Here is a 21386-nt window from a genome sequence, read left to right as displayed (position 1 = left end):
ATAGCTCAAAATCCTTGAATCGTAGCTCATCCTGAGGATAGAAAATCTACACCCAACAGAAGGCCATGGAAGTATATATAGACGGCATGGTAGTCAAATCCAAGAAGGCTGAATATCATCTTAAAGACTTGGTAGTAGCCTTCAACATCCTCGACCAGTGTAACATGAAACTCAACCCATCAAAATTCCATTTCGTTGTTAAAGCGGGAAAGTTCCTTGGTTATATGGTCACTAAGAGGGGTATAGAGGCTAGCCCTGAACAAATAAAGGCCATCATCAACTAAAAGTCACACGTGAATGCAAAAGATATGCAAAGGTTGACCGGTACGATTGCAACCTTGAATAGATTCGTCTCCCGATCTTCGGAGAAGTGTAAGGATTTCTATGATATCCTTAGAAAGAATAAAAATTTCGACTGGACGGAGAAACATGAGGTTGCACTCAACATCCTCGGTGCCAGCATTAATGAAACCAACATATGGGGAACTCCTATCCTTGTACTTAGCCATCTCCGGTAATGTTGTAAGTGTTGTCCTTGTAAAGGATCATGAAGGGGAAAAACATCTTGTTTATTATGTAAGTAAAAGACTTTTAGATGCTGAAGCCAAGTACTCTCATTTAGACAAATTAATTCTTGCACTTATTATGGCTTCTACTAATTTAGGCATTACTTTGAAACTCATACTATAATTGTGAAAACTAACCATCCTATCAAGAATATTCTTAGAAAACCACAGATGTCAGGTAGTATCGCTAAGTGGGTTGTAAAGCTGAGTGCATACGATATCCAATACGAACCAAGGACAGCTATAAAGTCTCAAGAACTAGCTGACTTTGTTGCTGATTTCAGTAGGGATCTACAAAAGGAAGCTGACTTCGAAGTCCAACAATTAGAGGAACCAACAATCCTTAAATCTCATTTACGGATAGGGCATCCAACCTTAGAGGAACAGGTCTAGCTGTTCTACTGAAATCGCCACAAGGGGACATAATACCCCAGTCTATAACCTGTGAGTTTCAAGCCACAAATAATGAAGCAGAATATGAAGCTTTAATTGCAGGTTTGCAACTAGCTAAATACATGAGGATCAGGTATCTCCAGGTGTATATAGATTCGTTATTAATAGCTAACCACCTTAATGAAAGGAGAAAAACTAATTAAATATCTAGACATTGTGAAAGAACTGTCAAAGTTCTTCGATTCTTTTAGTATTATACAGGTACTAAGGGAAGAGAATGGTGGGGCAGACGCCTTAGCAAATCTAGCATCATCTTTAAAGGTCCCGGAAGCTACGAAAATTCCGATAATCCATATACTCTCACCAGCAATAGGAGAACAAGAATTTGGGGAGATAACAACTAACAAAGAGATTGTGCTTTGGGATACATTATCCTCAAATAATCAAGGATCTTGGATCCTCCCGATCAAGAAATTAATTCAAGATGGAGAGATACCCGCCACAAAAAATCCTAAAAACTTCAACTTAAGGTATCACAATACATCTTATGACATGATATTCTGTATAGGAAATCTCTTGCAGGTCCATATTTGCGGTGTATTAAGGAACCTGAAATCCAAGATGTGCTCAAAGACTTTCACGAAGGCGATTATGGTAATCACATTGGAGGCAGAGCCCTATTCTCTAGGATTCTAAGAACATGATACTTCTGGCCAACCATGAAGAAAGATGACAGGGAGTATTCAAAAAAGTGTGATGCTTGTCAAAGACACGACAACATTCTGCACCAACCAATGGAACCTATGTATCCTATATCATCATCATGGCATTTCATGAAATTGGGCATGTATATTGTGGGTAAGCTACCTAAGGGGCCAGGAGGAAAAGTGTTCATGCTTGCCATGACTGATTATTTCTCGAAGTGGATAGAAGAAGAAGCTTTTGTACAAGTCCGCGAGAAAGAGGTGTTATCCTTCATTAAAAGAAACATTATTACTACATTTGGTATTCCTTCAGAAATTATTTGTGACACTGGTTCTCAGTTTATCGGGAGAAGAACCCCTAACTTTTGTGACAATTGGGGCATCAACATGATCACTTCTACACTAGTTCACCCTCAAGCCAATGGTCAAGCAGAATCAAGCAACAAGATTATCATCAACAACTTGAAGAAGAAACTAGGATCCAAGAAGGGCAAGTGGGATGAGGAGCTTCCTTATGTCCTTTGGGCTGATAGAACAACACCAAAGAATGCAACAGGTCAAACACCCTTCTCATTGGTGTTTGGATCAGAAGCTGTAATCCCTACAGAAATGGTGGTTCCTACTGCCAGAACAAGCATCTGTGATCCTCAGGTCAATGAGGAAATTCTTCTCCAAGATCAAGATACTGTTGATGATCTCAGAGACCTAGCCAAGATCAAAATGGTAGCACATCAACAAAAGGTAGCTGGGGATACAACAAGTATATAAGGATCAGAAGATTCCAAGAAGGAGATCTAGTCTTGAGGAAAGCTTTCCAAAATACAACTAATCCGACGGATGGAAAGGTAGCACCTAAGTGGGAAGGTCCTACCTGATCGAATCAGAGGCAGGAAAGGGGGCATATCACCTACTTACCTTGAAGGTGACCGACTACCAAGAGCATGTAATGACATTCATCTTAAGAAGTACTTTGTCTAGCCAGGATCATGGATCCCTAAAGGATTAAGGATCCTCAAGTTGGTGAAATTTTATCCTATCATTTATTCATTTCAGATTTACATTACTAACTAAAGGATAATATATTCTTAACATTTATATTTTCCAAGTTTTAAGTAACAATGTAGATTTCAATAAAAGATTCAATGACTAAGAGGTTGGCCACCTCTCCTTCACACTCAAGGTACATTACTATTTCCTTGGCCTAGCCCACGATTAAGGTGTGACCCCTGATGGTCATATCTTTATAGGTTTAAAGGTTTTTGCCTTTCTTACTAATTAGAATTTCTACACTCTTGCCTGTAGTGCACGTTATCCAAAGTATAGTTCGAGGCAGCGGGACCAGTACACGCTTAATGGCTGACAATTTCGTTGCTTTTGGCTATATGGAGGATCCTACAATTTATGGTAGACGTACCATACCTAAGGTTTTGGCGTTTTCACTTCACTCACGTTTGGGCTAAATCCCGGTTTGGGCTTGTCCCCAGTTTGGGCTTTTCCCTAGTTTTGGGCTTGTCCCCAGTTCACGTGCTTGTCCCCAGTTACACGGGCGTGTCCCCAGTTGCATGGGCTTGTCCCCAGCTTGTTGGGTTTAATCCCAGTAAATATGATGGGAATACCTTAGATCTGATCTATATCGATTATACGAATTAGATCTAATACCTTATACGTATCTAGTTTATGATATGCTACTAATTAGTTATATATATTTATATATATATATGTATGTGTGTTTGTGTGTATATTAGTGATTATAATAGGTGTATTAGTAATAGATTAACGAAGAATTGAGCGAGAGTGTATTTGGACCGAGTTTCGATACTGTTAAACTCAAAACTTAAATTAACAGGGTATGAACACCCTATATATAGAGGATGGGTACCAATTCGTTACACATCTCGTAACGAATTGGATCCAGTTTGTTAACTTACATGACTCAAAAGGAAATCATATCGAATCTTTGATTCGTTATGCCCCCATTCGTCAACATTCCAGGACGAATGGGAACATACATAACGAACTAACAGTCCATTCGTGAAACATCCTTAACGAATGGGCTTTACATATAACAAACTAGCTAATTCATTAAACATCCTTAATGAATTAGCCTTTACTTTAATGAACTAGCATAAATTACATAAATTCCCTTAACATTAAGATATTAATAAATTACAAACGATAATTACAAATACTCGAGACGATAAAACCGTGCACTAACAAAAACCACCTCGTCTTGAGCTCTTTGTCTTTAATTTACTTGAAGCGCTTTATCTGCCAAGCACGACAACTATGAATCCCGAACTCGTGACATACACATACGACACGCTGGAGCGGCATAGCTCGGTTGTAGTCTTCCTGGCGCTCAAACAAGATCTTGTTCACGAACATCACGTCATTGTCTATTTCTGATAAGTTAACGAGCCACATTGGGTCGATAAATCTAATAAACTTAGTCTTCAAGCCTTTACTAAGAACAATGATGGCCTCACCGGCACGATTTTCGTAGTACCAACGATTAAACGTTAGGTGAAGACCTTGTGGGAATGTCTTCACCGGTACATACTTCATCGTTTTCGGTGATTTAACCTTAAGCACAAGCTTCCTCCATCCCATACGTGGATTAATCTCGTCAATACATTTACGGATCGGAATATGTGGCTTAAAGAACTTAAACCCGCGGTTTACCTCGAAGAGCAAATGTTGATGAAACCATTATGCTCGATGATCTCCACCGCGGTTAATGAAAGGTCGATTCAAAAGGGTACGAACATCCCAACGCGGTAATGAGAAAACGTCAGTGATGTTCTGATTATACTGAACACCGTTCCCCCATTTGATGATACAAGCCTTAAGCTCAAAATCATAAAGCTAGGAAACGATATCACCCCTCACAGTCGACACGGCTTTGAAGGTTGTCTTCTGATTAGCTTTAGCACGTGCGATAGCATCCTGCTTCTGTTCTTTGTTCACGTACCTGTATGCCACGATAATTTTACGAGCCCGTTTGCTTCAATACTTGAACCAACCCTGAGTATCAGCAACAGACAGATCAGGATTCCAATCAAACTTCTTGCCTATACCCTTTGATATCTTTTCCAAACGGTCATCAGCAGCTTTGATGTTTTCTTCATTAAAACTAGGAATACCCTCATCAACATTGTATCGTTAATAAAGATCGAGGTATTCCTCTGCTGTCACATCCTCAATCTCGATCTCCTCATCTTCATAAATAAACGACGTATTCATCTGAGGAATCGTCGGACCTTGTAAGACTTCCTCGCCGTTTACCACATCCACATCGTCCTCGGCTTCCAGAGCATCAAGTTCTTCATCATTCAGACCCAACAATAAAGCAATATGTTGACGTGTTAGGGACTGATCGACGAACTGCCCTTTTTCAATATCATCAAGGTTGGCAGAACTCATCACGATGCCCATCTTGTAATCCATGAACAGGATGGTGTTGGCTTTGACCGACTCAATTGGTAGGACGTTCTTCGAGTCATGATAGACCACCATCTGTCTATCACCACCTTCACCGCCGCTCATGCCAGCACCAGAGGATGAGCCGTTAGTTTTTTTCGGCTCATTGCCTCCAGCACCCGAAGCGTCAGGATCATCGTCGTCATTCTTCAGCTTCTTTAGTTGATCGTCTTTGCATGTAAGCTAAAGAATCAGATCCTCCTGTTCTTTTATCTTCACCCCCTGAGCCTTGACAATCTCACGAAGCTCCTTTGTCTCCTTTTGGCAATACGAGACAAACCCCATCACACGTCTTTAATTGATTAGCATCTGCTCTTGAGCTTGACGATCGGCCACCATTTGATTATCATGAAGATGAATCAAACTCAAGTGCATGCTCATTTTTTTTCCGGGGGAAAAGCATAGAAAGACTGAGGTATCGGCTGCATAGGACCTTGAGGACGACTAATACTCATAAACGAGACGTCCATGGGAACTATCGGCATCATGGTCGGTGTTGGAGGAACCATCGAAGTAGCAGTTGTAGGCCTTGGTATAGAAGATAATAGAGATTGAGGAATCATACCAAGCCTCGGATCAGACGTCAGCGTTGTCGTCAATGTGAATTCCGGGGTGCTAGTACTAAGCGGCACCGCCGGGCTTTGAATATCAGATGTCATGGGCTCACGTGGACCTATCTCCACCATAGAGCCATGAACCACACGATGTTTGGGCGGTTGCTCAGTTTCTATCTACTTACCCTTTCGTTTACGTTGTGCTGCAGACAAACTTGCTGTTACAACCTCAACACGTTGTTAATCACCACCATGACCACCGTCTCCACCATCATCTCCATCATCACCTCCATCGTTCCCACCTGGACCCTCTTCATGTTCGGTATCCGAATCATCATGGATCCAATGATCATCAGAAGGACATACATACACCGGATTCGAGATATGACTAATCAAGTGTTTGGTCCTCGGTGTTTCCTGAAGATATTGCTTCATTCTCTTCAATGTGTTAACAGTCATATGATTAAGCTTCAGCACGTTGTTGCGAAGCGTTGAATCAATATCTAAATCAAGAATAACATCCTGAATGATCAACTGGATAAACCGTGGATACATAAGGATTTTGTTTCGTCGATTTTTGACTAAACAATTTGCCTTAAGATGATAGAAGATCATCTCGGAGTAGTTGAACGGTTTGTTCAATATCAACGCGAAAAATGCCGATTGTAACATGGTACGACACTCGTCGAATCCACCTTTTCGACCTCCAAGGCTATGGATAAGCACGTGTAATAAATACTTGTACGTGGGGCACAAGCAAACCTTGTTGTACATCAAACGTTCAAGGTCGCCATTATAAAACCCACGACGAAATAAACTCCGGATCAGCCCCTTATCAACTCACGGGTTGTCCAGATTATCACCAAACTTCAACACTCATCGTATCACCTCGGTTGATATAACAATTTGCCTCCTGTTCACCTCAGCAACGATATGATCATCAGACTCAATGTATCTAGCTGAATTCCAGAACAGACGTATAATACTAAAACGAATCTCCGAGTTTGCTGTGACGGCATAGCTTATACATGATCGGCGTATAAAGCCTAGAATATCTTGAAACAAATCCTCGTCTGCAAAGTTAGTCCCGAAAAAAGCACAAATGTTATGCTTTTTTTCAAATGACAGCAACGGGGGTTTCGGCTCTTGTTGTTGTTGAACCGTTGGTTGTTGCTCAGCAGCGGGGACATCTTGATTTACTTCGTCAGCCATAAATAATCTATTAAAAGACCTATGTGATGGTCATATAAATTGAAGATAAGCATTGCGTTGTGATCCTCATTACCTTACGAACCTAAATTGATGATCAAAATAGGGTTTTGTGATGATCGAGTTTTTTGGAAAAATTTTGCAAAGGTTTGCTTATGGAAGAAGGAAAAAGTTTAGAACGAATGAATTGAATCGTTCATCACTGTTCCCTATTTAAGACGAATCGGCACATTTCCCAAGACAACGAAACAGTTGATTCGTTAAATTTGAATTAACCAATTAGCCAATTCGTTATCTTATTCGTAACACGTGGCAACAAATGAGTAATTCGTTATAACTTATCACGAAGTAATAACAAACTAAGGGTAATTCGTGCTTAATTTGTTATATATTAGATGACGAATTGGGTCGTTCATTACAGAGTGACGGAAGTGAATTATATGGTAACGAGTTAAAGTAACACGTTATTAGAACAACCCCATTAGTTATCCAAAGATAACGAATTGAACATTAAATTCAGTTTCAACTTAAATTAATAAAAGATTAAATAATTAAATGAATAAAGAATTAAATAAATGAATGAACGAAACTCTTGTCCCGATTACTTTATACCTTACGAATCTTACCCGACAAAGTGAGATGTAATACCTTAACGTGTTTTACACTTAAAACACATAACTTACAATTAGTTTAAAATGATTAAATAATATGTAAAAGAAAAATAAAATATTAAAAATCTTTTTGGTATTTTTCATTTTTGTTTCAAAATATTTAAATTCAAATCAGAAAAGTAAACACAAAATAGAAAACAAAATAGTTTTGAGTTTTTGTATGTTTTTTCGATAGCAGTACATATTTTCGTATTTTTGGTGAGTTTAAGCAGAGAATCATATTGACCAAATTGTCCTTCCATCGCAGTTTTATATATAAGCGATATTATGACTGGCGTTAAATCGGTCACTTGATATTGTTGTCCACTTATATCTTATAACAAACATGCAAGTATTTTGTAATATGATTAATTGTTCAATTAAAGCACAATTTATCAGAAACTATCAGCCTCTAATCTCGGTTTAAGTTTAATTTGATTTTCACCGTATCACCCCAACTTGACTTAAACCATTATGCTGTCGATCAAAATTTTGAATTTTATAGATAATTTTGATTGATTCACCAAGATTCCTTTACCATGAGTGAGTATGCACAAGTCCATCTGTTGGCTTACATACATTGTGTCCCCTGGGGTCCGTTTCTTACAGGTATTACGCACGCAAGGGAGGAACAATGTATGACTAATAGTGGATTTTGATCAAGTCAGTAATTCAAATTGTACGATGCACAACAGTGATAAAGGTTTAATGACTTTGGGTTTGCTCTAAAAGCGTTTGAAATATTCATGCATTTGAATACCTAGATGATTAAGTCGCATAAAGGCTCACGTTATTCAATCTTAATTTATTTTTGGTGATTAGACAAACATAAGGCTTGAGTATGACATGCAATTACATTTCTGCCATCATTATCGATATTTTGGTAGAGACTAACACCTCTTTCAATTTGGCGTTTCTTTATGTTTATATGACATACTTTACTCTAACGTCTTGTTTAAGACTTATCAATGCACCAATGCAATTAAGCACTTAGTCTTTTAAGCTTATTTCTTTCTAGATATGAAACCAAATGATCAATGTACTATCATTTTCTCTTTTTTGCTTCAAAACTCAAAATTTTTAGGAGCATAAAAATAAATTTAATCACCCCAGTTACTTTTAGTCTATAGATTAATGGCTATCTTATCAATCCACAAGTAGATAATAGGACCAAAACATACAAGCATGTTCCACAAACTTAAATAACCGACATAATTTTCAGCGAGAGAATTACTTAAAAACACACAACAATCGCCCCAACTACTTTCCATTATTAGGTAAATGGCTATCCCAAACATTTATGAGTAAATATAATTTACGAGTAAATATAAGAACTAAACATATACAAGTATATGTCCAAAAAATATGAGTAAATGGCATAATTTTAAGCAAAAGTATGCAAAAATCTTTGTGGTTTTTCTCTGTACATACATTAAAAGCACAATCATTTTGTATTTTCGGATTTTCTATACAAACTGAAAACACAATACTTTTGATTTTTAAAATATTTTAACAGAAATCACAATTTTTTTGATTTTTCAGATTTTTCTATGTTTTTGGATTTTCTCTATAGAAACAGAAATCACAATATTTTTGTATCTTCAATATTTTCACCCCCAAACCCAAAACATAAAAATAAAGAGAGAAAAATAAAAAATAGTGCAATAAATATATTTATCCTTGTTTAAGGATTTCAGCAAGAGTTTTTAAACCATTTAGATCAAGCAAAAAGTTAAAACGTGTTTTATCAAATGTCTTGGTAAACAGATCGGCTTTTTGAAAATCAGTGTGTACTTTCTCAATATCGATTAATATCTTTTCAAAGCAATCCCGTATAAAATGATATCGAATTTCGATATGTTTAGCTTTTGAGTGTTGCACGGGATTCTTGGTGATACTTATAGCAGCAGAGTTATCAATATAGATGGGAGTAGTAAGAAACTTCAAACCATAATCCCGCAAGTGTTGCTGGATCCATAGAACCTTTGAACAGCAACTCGAGGCTGCCACGTATTTTGCTTCGGCGTTTGAAGTGGAGACCATTGTCTGCATCTTACACTGCCAGGAAACAAACCGGCTTTCTAGGAATTGACAACTCGATGTGGTCGATTTAAAGTTGATCTTGCATCCTCCATAATCCGAATGGGAAAACGAAGTGAATTCAAAACTATCATCCTTGGGATACCATAACCCGGTGTCAGTATTACCCCTAAGATAGTGAAGTATACGTTTAATCCCTGCCAAGTGAGTCACTTGGGGACTTCATTGGTACCTAGAACACAAACAAACTGCAAACATTATGTCAGTGAGAGAAGCAGTTAAGTACATTAAAGAACCTATCATCGTTCGGTAACAGGGTAGGATCTACGGTATCCTCCAATTCGTCCGGTGAAAAATTGTGACCCACGGGTCTTTTTTGCCATTTTTTCATCTGTGAATTGTTAATGAACCCATCTCATTCGTCGACTCTATGTAATCTAATATTTCTCTCACGCATCAGTTCTATTACAAGTTATAGAACCTATGAATCTATTCACTATTTTTTATTTTTGATTTCGTGATTAGGCCTTGAATCTAGAAAAAAAGACAAAAATAGACGAAAATTCGAATGAATAAATAATAAAGAATAAAAAAGTATTGTTTCCCGATAGTCTTGAATCGGCTCAAGACATCGTTCACCTACTTCGTCTGATGAATGAAGATTCCCTTGTCAAACTGATTAACCAGCAACCCTAAAAAGAAGTTCATCTCTCCCATCGAGCTCATTCCGAAATTTGTTTGCATTGACTTCTCGAATTCCTTACATAACTTGTCATTTTTTGATCCAAATATGATGTCATCGACATATATCTGGACGAGGAGGAGATCATCACCAACATTCTTATAAAATAAAGTGCAGTCTACAGTTCCTCGCTTGAAGCCATTATCAGTGAGATGGTCAGCAAGTGTGACATACCAAGCTCTCGGGGCTTGGTGTAAACCATACAGGGCCTTGTATAATTGGTAAACTCGGTCCAGATAATCTGGATCTTCAAAACTAGGAGACTTCAAAACAACCACTTCCTCATGTAGTTCTCCGTTGAGAAATGCACTTTTCATATCCATCTGATAAACTTTAATATTCTTAAAAGCCGCATAAGCCAAAACTATTCGTATATCTTCCAATTGTGCAACTGGAGCATATACTTCAGTATAATCTATGCCTTCTTGCTGGTGGAAGCCTTGAACCACTAATCTTGCTTTGTTTCTTACGATCACACCACGATCGTCTTTCTTACACTTAAATATCCACTTTGTAGGAATAGGCTTCTTAACTCTAACAGGTTTATCAATGAGATCCCATACACCCAGTCGGTTGAACTGTTACAACTCTTCTTGAATTGCTTCTACCCAAGATGGATCGTCAAGTGCCATACGAGTAGTCGTGGGTTCCACTTGAGATAAAAAGCAAGTGTATTTCGTGAGATTCATGATTCCCGAAGAATGAAAATCTGCATAAGAACACAATATGTTAGACTCATTTGAAGTAGCAACTTGATGACGTGTTTGCACACCTACATCAAGATCACCAATGATGTTGTCATGCGGATGATATGTATGAATCCGAAGAGTAGGATTCTCAGTCACAACAACATTGTCTGTTAAGTTAGTAAGATTCTCCTCAGCATCATGAGACGATTCACCGATCTCATGTGTTTCAGGAAATGGAGCCGAGGAAGAATCAACAAAATGACCATCATCCGATGATAGAAATCACATCAGATGTATCAGGAAGATCATTTTGTGGAGCTTCATCATCAACATAATTAGAAGTAGAAGGTCTTGGTGGTAAAAATTGATCTTCTAGATACGCACGCACCAAGTATTCATCAGGTTGTTCAACTATTTGAGTGAATGAATTAAATAAACTCTCATAGTCGAACATCCAATCAGGTCCTTTACCTTGAGGAGGTGTGGTATATTTTTGATAATCAACATGGTACCACTCCTCGACACATCCCGAGGTAGAGTTAAATACGCGTTTCTTAGGTGATGCGTAACCTAAGAAATAACCTTCAATAGCTTTTTTTTCAAATTTTCCCGCATCTTTCTTCAACTTAGTACAAGGACACCGAAATGGTTCCAAGTACTTTAAGTTAGGTTTACACTTGTTCAGAAGTTCATAACTCGTCTTTTGAAGCTTCTTCACAGTCAAAACACGATCGAGCGTGTAGCAAGCAGTATTCACAGCCTCATTCCAGAATTGAACAGGAAGCTTAGAATCTGCAAGCATTGTTCTTGCAGCTTTAATCAATATTTTGTTCTTTCAGTCAGCCACCCCATTCTGTTGTGGTACATAAGGAGCACTATATTCTCGGCGAATTCCTCTTTGAATACAAAAGAAATCCAATACATTGTTTTTAAACTCCGTACCATTTCACTTCGAATACATCTCACTTTCAATTTGTATAGTCATTCGATCTTAGTGATGAGATTTTGTACCAGAATGGGTGTCTGATCCTTTGAACTCATAAATAACACCCATGAATATCTTGAATAATCATCAGTGACGACTAGACAATACCAATCACCAGCAATACTCACACGACTCACAGGACCAAACAAATCCATATGAAGTCATTCTAGTGGAGTATTAATGGTATTGATTAACTTAGATGGGTGAGACTTCTTCTTCTGTTTGCCTTTCTTAAAATGTTTCAAAGAAACACCATTAACCAGGTCATTTGCCATTAAATAATTCATTTTCCTGACATGAGTATGACCCATTCTTCTGTGCCAAAAAATCGTGTCTTTTTCAGTTGCCTTAGAAACAAAACACGTTTCCACAGAAGTCGATACTTTAGAAGTCATGTTCAACACATAAATAACATTTGATCGAGGAGATCGCATAACTACCATATACTCGGTAATGACGTATCCTGGTCTTAGTATTATGCACTCTTTATTAGTAAATACGGTAGTGTATTTCTTATCACAGATTTGTGACACACTCAATAAATTATGATCAACTTTATCAAAATAATTGACTTTTTCAAACGTGATGCTACCATTTGACACATCACCTTCCTTAGTGATCATTCCACCTGAATTACCAGCAAACGCCACATACCCTCCTTGTATATTTTAGACATTTGTTAAGAGGTTGATGTTGCATGTAATGTGATGAGAGCATCCACTATCCATTATCTAGTTTTCACCAGAAACAGTCTTGGATGAACTCTGCACATCAAAAAAAAATTATCAGTTCAAAAAGGCAGCCCAAGCCTCAGTCTTCGGCATCTCTTGAGTTTATGTTGAAATCTTAACATTTAGTGAATCAGAATGTTGCTTAGCCGCTTGTAATAAGTCATAGGACGTTTTGACTTCCGTCACAAGTATGCAGCTTGAACAATATTTGTATTCACGTTTTTGAAAATAGGTTCCATGGGGACAAATTTGGGCATTAAATTATTAAGATTTTCATTAACATGAACCACCTTTCGAGAATTCACATTAGAAAACATAATGTGGGTTTCATCATTGAAAGACATTGGTCTTCTCAAAATCTCTTTAATAACAGGAACGGGTTTGGATTGTTCCTTGATAAATGAATGAATATTTTGGAATTTCTTCATACCATAGGTTCTGACTACGTGACCATGTTCACCATAGAGAAAACACGTTCTCATGTCAACACGATCATGTGACGGTTTAGTAGAAACTTGTGCAACCGAAGGTTGATGATAAACACCAGAAATAAGACCTTTTTCCAAGTCATCAAATGTCACAGATTTCCTTTTCATATAGAAATCCAGATTTGAACAATTTTAAAAGCTTTGTAGAGTGTCAGTTCTATTTGTTTCACAAATTGAACATTTTTAGCAGATTTTAACAAATTTTTAGCTTTTATCAATGGATCTATCACATTTGATGTCTTGGATTTCACAAACTTGTTTTCAAGGTCTTGTAGCTTAGAAGTTTCATTGTCTTTCTCAGTGAACACTTTGTTTATCCTTTTCAGCATAAAAACACGACCAGTTGATGGCTTAGATGCAACAGGATTGATAAAATGCATTAAATCCTCATCAGAAACTTTAGGCTTTTCTGATTCCTTAGCCTTCACTGGTTTAACTATTTTCTCCTTTTTCACATGAGATGTGGTTGAACCATACACCGCCTCCTCAAATTCATGAGGTTTACATAAAATGTGATTCAAACTTGGAATGTTCTGGTTCTTGTGTATCACTTCGGGTTCATACACATCCTCAATGATAACTTTCTCAACATTCTCAACAAAAACTTTATTGCTTTCAACATGATGTTTTTGAGTTGATGATTGGGCTTTAACATTATCAGGTTTTATTGGTTTAGATTTTTTTTGAACAACAGGTTCATTAACAACAACTTCTTTTCCAGAAAAAGGATTTGCAGTATAGTCATTATGAAAAGGTGGTGGCACTTCAACAAAACCTACACCATTTTTAGAATATTTTTATTTACCAGTTACTTCAATGATCTCATTTAGCAAAAATGATGAATTTCTAAATTTTTTCAATTTATTCTTTAACTCAAGACCTTCATTCTCAAGATCGGTTATCTTAGATCGATTTTTCAAGATTTCTTGAAATTTCTGATCATGGATACTAATGGATAATGCTTCATTTTTCTCACTAGATCTCATTTGAGATTCTAATGATTGTCTATAAGTATCCTTGAGAGAAGCAATTTCTTTCACTAAATGGTAATTATGATCTTTCAATGATTCTAACTTAGGCTTAATAGTCTCACAATCAACACAAGGCATATTGACAGATAGATTAACAGAATCAGAAACAGAAGAACTAACCTCTTAGATCTTGGCCATACATGCAAACGTGGTTTGCTGCATTTGACATGAATCATCAGAATCAGATTCAGTGTCATTTTCAGAAGATAACTCATTCCCACTTGCATCTTGAAAGCTCTCGTTCATCTCAAACATAGCCAAGTTCGCTTGATTTTCGTTTCACAATAACCTTTGGGTCCGATCAGTACCGTCAGCAGCAGAAAGCAAGGCTTGTGAACCCGAAGCAGAAGGTTTACTGCTAGAAGGTTTATTAGCATCACTACTCTTTTTCATAGAACTCATGTCTTGACTTCTAGGTCCATTGTATTCTTTCTTCGGTTTGTCACACTCTTTAGCAAAGTGGCCAAACTCTTGACAGTTATAGCACTTGACTTTTAGCTTATCAAACCCAACTCTCTTGTTCAACGATGGTATATCTTTCCCAGTTCTTTGCATGAACTTCTTCACTTTCTTCACTATCATTGTCATGTTCCACTTAAGATCCATAAGTTCCAAATCATCAGGGTCGATTTGGTCATAATTTTCATCGGTTAACTCGCTCATGGCAATTTTGCTACCAACCAAGTTCTCATACGAAGTCATGAAGGCACACAGAAAGGCAAAATTTTGTTCACCCACTTTCATGTTCATGTTAGCTGGTGCAGCAAATTGACTTGCTGTAGCAGAAGTTCTAGAACCTCCAGAGTTATCAGTGAATCCAGATGCCATAAAGCATACACTTGGATCACTATAAGTTGTTGTTGATCTTTCAATTTCATTTTGGGTGAGAAATGTAGTGATTGGAGATGTTGTGCAGCTTAAAGGTATACATCCACCATAGAAAGATTGATCTTGAACTTCTTTTGATGACTTTTGACACTTCAAATCATATTCCCTAGCTTCAATCTTTTGCAAACTCTGAAGCAGTCAAATCTTCGTTTTTGAAATAATTATTCTCCCTCAACACCATCAGAAATGTTGAGTAAGAACTTTGTAAAGCATTTTAAACTGTATCCATCTTGTCAGATTCAGAAGGTTCCATTTTTAACTTATTTATCTTAGCAATCTAGTGATTGAAACGAGCAAGCATTTCCTCAATAATTTCACCTTTTAGTAAGTTAAAGTTTTGGAATTTAACATTACTTTCTTATTCTCACCAGTATTACCTATGCCTCTCATCTTAATGTGCTAAAACAATGAAGCATAGATCTTGATACTCCCAACTTGATGGAATATATTATCGGATAAAGACATAGTAAGAGTTGAATATGCTTTATTCTCAATCTCTAAAGCCTTCTTCTCTTCTTGAGAATACTGTGAAAAATCTTTAGGTGTAAAACCCGTAGTCTCATCACCAAGCATAGGTATAGTGTAGACATCATCAAGACATATTGAACAACCGGGATGCACATAACCAAGATGTGCTCGAAATCGTGGTTCCCATTTTGCAAAATCACTGAATTTCATCAGTCGAGGACATTTTGAATGGGATCCAATTTCAACATCCAAGTGTAACATCTGTTGCATAAGCACGTTCTGAGATGCCAACACGTAGAAACCAGCTATTTTAAATAACAAGTTCAAACTTGACAAAAAGTCAAACTTTGAGGGTTAAAATTGAAACTTTTGTAACGAATCAGGAATAAGACGAACTAGTAAGGAATTAGGTTATGACGAATTAGTAACGAATGAAAGACATGAATCACAGACACGTCACTAACAAAGCACTAATGAATCAGTATAACGAATAAGTGATTAAAGTGTAACTAATCCAAGAACATGAATTAGCAACAGTGAGTACGAATCAGCTACAGTTGGTATCGAATCAACTACAGTTGATAACGAACAAGGTTGTTAGATAGTTATAAAAAACTAGCCACGTGGCACGAATCTGTTCAGAACTAGGTAACGAATGAGGACACGTGGGTGACGAATCAACAATAACGAATTATCGCCATTAATGAATCCTTAAATCTTCAAGTGAATTTTCCAGAAATCTAGAAAATTTCCAGATTCACAAACACACAAAACCAAACTCAAATACGTAATAGAACCTCAATAGCACACCAAATCGGCCAAATCGTAGCCTAAAATACTCGTAAACCACTCACGAACCCAAATATCTCAATCCCTATACTTTAATCGATCAAACAAACATAAATATCATCCCCTGTTCTTTACACATACCAATCCAAATCAAAACCAGTTCAATCAACCACAAATACACGATTCAGTCCACACACTCTTACCTTAAACCTTCCCAAACACAATTCGAATCAAATTCAGTCCATAATTAACAATATTAATTGTTAATTCAACCAAATTCACAGAAAATCTAACGGAACCGAAACTCAATTAACAAGTATCAAATTCGTATCATAAAAGCTCTTATACCACTTGAGAATACCTTAGATCTGATCTATATTGTTTGTACGAATTAGATCTAATACCTTATATGGATCTAGTTTATGATATGCTATTAATTAGGTACATATATATGTATAGAGCAAGGTTAAAATAAGAAGTAAAACTATCCTAAGAAGTGATTTTACCCTTAAAAAAATAAAACACACCGAACAAAAACACACCGATCTAACAAAATAAAACACACCGAACAAAAAACACACTAACAATATCCACCATTAGATGATCACACCCAACGCCCGATATTACTTCTCACACTTCTTACAAATAACTCACTTCTTATTCTAACCCCACCCTTTATATATATATATATTAGTGATTATAAGAGGTGTATTAGTAATAGATTAACGAAGAATTGAGCGAGAGTGTATTTGGACAGAGGTTCGAAAATGTTAAACTCAAAACTTAAATTAACGGGGTATGAACAACCTATATATGGATGATGGATACCAATTCGTTACACATACCGTAACGAATTGGATCCAGTTAGTTAACTTACATGACTCAAAAGGAAAGCATAACGAATCTTTGATTCGTTATGCCCCCATTTGTCAACATTTCATGACGAATGGGAACATACATAACGAACTAACAGTCAATTAGTTAAACATCCTTAACGAATGGGCTTTACATTTAACGAATTGGCTATTTCGTTAAACATCCTTAACGAATTAGCTTTTACTTTAACAAACTAACATAAATTACATAAATGCCCTTAACATTAAGATATTAATAAATTACAAACAATAATTACAAAGACTCGAGACGACAAAACCGTGCACTAACATATGATAAGTAATATGCATCAGGTATCCTAAGTCTAACTACAAGGATCATGGAAATATCAACACTTGTGGTAATTTAGGTCTAATCAGACCTTATGGTATGATCTCTACTTATCAACTCTTTTTATTCGGTTTTAATATTTATATCTTTATGGATGTAAGGATCCAGGATTCCTAACAGGTTTTTATAAGGATAATGTATCCTTGAAACTTTTCTCAAAACTTCTAATAGATCTAAGACTATAACAGATATACTTTCAGGATAATAGATAAAATGCAAATAGTCAAAAGTTTTAAATTATTATTAATAATAAGTCACCTGGACTTACCAAATTCCTTAACCCGGACTTCACCATTCAAAAGTTGGACCATCCACCCGGGTTAAGTAGGTGTTACTAATTGTTCATCAAAGTGCAGGAATAAAGACAGGGGCATCAAAGGCTTCATCCCCACAAACAGAGGATCCCTCCACCTTTGCTACCCCTGACAATTGTCTAAAGAGCATAGATCCTTTAACCTAATTACTATTGTATATTACAGACCATGATCGATTATCCTTAAAAACATCAGGAAATAAAAAACGGGCTCGGGCCTTGTCTCTTTTATCCTTCATTGCCTGCTTTCGTTGCCTCCTCTTCAGCAGTCGCATCCTTCCCCGTATCCATCACTTCAGCCTTCTGGGCTCCAACAGTGATGTCGGTGATTTCGCCTGCCTCATCCTCGCCACCACCCAATGCCGCCAAGGATTGCTTCCACTGTGCCATGTCCCATAAAGATTTGTCGAAGGCAGGATCATTGGCCTCGTTCACGATTTTGATCCTGTCTTGGAGCACTGACTTGGCTGCCCAGATTTTTGCTTCGTTAGTGGCGTGGGTTATTTCCTCCTACAATTGAGCTTCGACTAAGGATGCATGATCCTCGTCTTTCTTCTTCTCCTTGGTCATCTTAGCAAGCGCCTTATCCTTCGCAGCGGCCACGGACCTCATCCCAGATGGGGTTTCCTCGTACTCTTCAACTATCTTCTCATGAAACCTTCTGGCAGAGTTTACGGCCTATACAAGAAAGTTGGACAAAGTTAGGATAATACTTGATTCATAAATGAAGGTTCTCAGGGTCAAGGATCCTTACTGCATTAAGCGTCTCGAGAACTTGTTTCTCAGTATCGAAAGGGTTCTCTGGCTCTGAGGGTTTCTTCCTCTTTGATGCTCCTGACTTGGCTCGGGTCGTGACTGGGCATGGCTCATGCATCGGTGTGGATTTCAGAGTTTCCTTCTTCACAAACATGCAATCAATGTCTTCAAAGGAAAATTTGGATGCAGACTTACCAGATTTCTGGGCACCTACAAACAATGATTTACAGATAAGTTTTCAATTATTTTCAATTAATATTAAACTTAGTTATAAAAATTCTTACTTGACATGTTGCTAATTGACTCTGAGTTTGATTCTTGAAAAGAGACTAAGAACTTGGCCTGAAATGTCCTAATGTCTGAATCCAGTGCAAGAAATTTCTTAGCCATCTCTTTGACTCTAGGAAGTTCGGCTAACAGATCAAAGTTATCAGCTGCATAAGAAAAACAAAGCATTAGTAGAAGAATCGAGTATCCTACTTATGTTACCTAAGGATCCGGGATCCTACCTTTCAGTATCCATATTTTAGGTAAATTGGATCCACCCGGGATTGAGTCCCTTTTTACAAAGAAAAATTGGTTTTTCCCGAATGAACCATTCTGGGTGACCTTTGATATGGGGATCGGCTAACGGGGTTTTGACTTAAAAAGCGAAGCGGTTGGAACCATAGGTAGCCAAGGTGTACAGGTATGACAACTCCGACAAGCCGAACTCAATACCTTCTTCATTGATGATCCTTTCAACAGTGCGAAGTACCCTCCTCAACATGGGTATCGCCTGGATATAGTTGATTCCGGTCAAAGTAAAAAAGCTTTAGGTGAAGCTAGGAAAAGGATATCGGAAGCCTATTTGGAAAGGTTGGACTGGAAAGAAAACCCAGGTTCTGGATACGCAGTCACTACGTATCGTGGAATCGAAGGGACAGAAAAAAGTGCCAGCCGGGAAAAGTGGCCGGAGGTCATCGATTACTGGATCAGTGAAATTACAGATCTTAGAAGACGGGTTAGAAAGTAAACCTTGTGGTCGGAGTTCATTGGGGTCCGATTGGCCAGAAGAAGAAGAAGAGACAGATATGGTCGACATTATAAGAGAGAAAATGCAAAGAGGATAGAAAGAAAATACCTGTTTGGCTGCCAAGGAAGATGATTTTAAAAGGATTGTGACGATCACATATATAGGAGGCTAATAATTAGCGATAATAATTATCTCTAACACATGTCTAATCGTATTATTTTTGCAAGAAATTCAAAATTCAAAGTGACATCTGTTATGCGTAAGCACCCGCCATTTGGGGGCAATTGTTAGGTCATAGATTTTATGCTGACAATACTTTATCCTTATGTAGGTTGTGGATCATTTATCCTTGAGATATGTTCCAGGTTGCGAAGGATCAAGGATCCTCGGTATTACTTGTTTACTAACGATTGTATTTCAGTGGTGTTGTAATTAATAGGTTTAACGGCTATATGACATGGTCTACCTATTTATTCGCTATTGGACTCATTCAGCACGTGGTCAAAAGGCATGGACGCAGCTAGTGGGAGAGTGGTGGATTAGTAGGACTTCTAGTTATTTTTTGTTTATTACGAGCTTATGATCAGTTAGGTTCGACACTTAACACTTCACATACGTTAGCATTACTAAGAATTTTCTCTAGCAATACACACACACATAGAAATCATTGTATAACTGATCATAATCTCCAACCTTGTAACACCCTTTTTTGATTAATAAAGTGGTGATAGACGATTTGTAATCACTCGGGTTTTTGTGCCGGCGAACCGACCAAGATCAAGGGCTTTTCCTTGCAACAAATCATTGTGTTCTTACTTTCATTCGTTTCATAATCATTGTTATCAATCAAGCACTAGACCTCACTTTACAAATTTGGTTACATTATCCTTGATTGATTTTTAACCAAAACAGTACATTGTAGAAAATTATAAAGAAAAACAAAATTCGAATATGCTTTCATTTTACAAAGTAATTTTTTAATTATTAAATTATAAATACATACTTAAAAATGTATCCATTTTTTTAAAATAAATCCATTAATCTATTATTATTTTAAATTTTCATATAAATTTATAGATTATAAATATATGCTTTTGTAACATCTCGGAAAATACCATATTAATTTGGGTAAAAAATGTCAAATTTGAATGTAGAAGGACCCAAAGATAATTTTTATAATACAATAAAGAGGTTAAATAGTTAGAAGCATTCCGTGTTAAGGAAATGGGAAAAGGGAATCCATCCCGCATGTAAAGAATGAAGAAAATTGAAGTCTTTCACATGGGTATAAATAGGAAAAATGAAGTCTATCCCACATGGAAAGTAAGAAAAATTTGAAACTTTTTATAAGAAAATGAAGTTCCATAGTAATATTCTTATATGTCATGCATGCACCAGGAGTCCTAGCGAAGGGTGCGAAGCACCCGACGAGCATGAGCACGGGTCCGTGCGATGGGCGCAATGTGGCGCACTTCGCACGCTAGAATCACTACTTGAGAGCCGCCTTGATATTTGAAAGCACGCCCAAGACGTTACAAGTTATCAGAAGTCAAGGGACTAAAATGAAAATTATGATATTTGGACCTTTCGCGCTATGTGAAGGAGCAACAAGTGATTCCTTCGCGCGACGCGAAGTTATTCAAGTCATATCCTGACAATTTTTTCCACGTC

The sequence above is a fragment of the Bidens hawaiensis genome, unplaced genomic scaffold (assembly GCF_021521415.1).
Source record: "Bidens hawaiensis isolate Kalapana, Puna unplaced genomic scaffold, B.hawaiensis_p1.1 tig00010463_1, whole genome shotgun sequence".
Taxonomy (NCBI): Eukaryota; Viridiplantae; Streptophyta; class Magnoliopsida; order Asterales; family Asteraceae; genus Bidens; species Bidens hawaiensis.
Note: the sequence above shows the minus strand (reverse complement) of the source record.